This window comes from Nannospalax galili, unplaced genomic scaffold (genome assembly GCF_000622305.1).
Source record: "Nannospalax galili isolate Female #2095 unplaced genomic scaffold, S.galili_v1.0 scaffold468, whole genome shotgun sequence".
NCBI lineage: Eukaryota > Metazoa > Chordata > Mammalia > Rodentia > Spalacidae > Nannospalax > Nannospalax galili.
Window position 1 is genome coordinate 54701 of NW_008358097.1, and position 504 is coordinate 55204.

The window sequence follows — 504 nt, forward strand, 5'->3', positions numbered from 1 at the left end:
GCTGTTCTCTACTCCTAGTTTGGGCCCTGCACCATTCCTAGTCTTGGGGCCCCAGACACCTGGGGAACCAATACTGCTTCCTGATCTTTTTCACCCAGACCAACTTAGTGCCTTCCCTGGGCCCTAGGAGAACTGCTTCTGGACCTGGCCCCGCCCTCACCTCCCTTTACTTCCCTGATCCTGCAACACCCACTAGCCTCTTTCTGGGGCTGACAGCCTCTTTCTGGGGCTCCAAGGCTTATGTTTCCGCTCCCTGATCCTTTGCATCCAGTACAACCCAGCTACTCAATCCACTCCCTGGGAAATCTTGGGGCTTCTTCCCACACCATTTGCCTTTGCATCCCTGCGTATCCACAGCCAGGACCTCAGGTCAGTCCAACACCCAAGTTCCTGAGGCCAAAATCATTCTTAGAAGATTCCAGACCTAAGGAGAAAGTCTGAAAACTTCTGATCCACATTGGAATTGGGCCACCGCGGAACTCCTGAAGACAAAATCAATCCGGC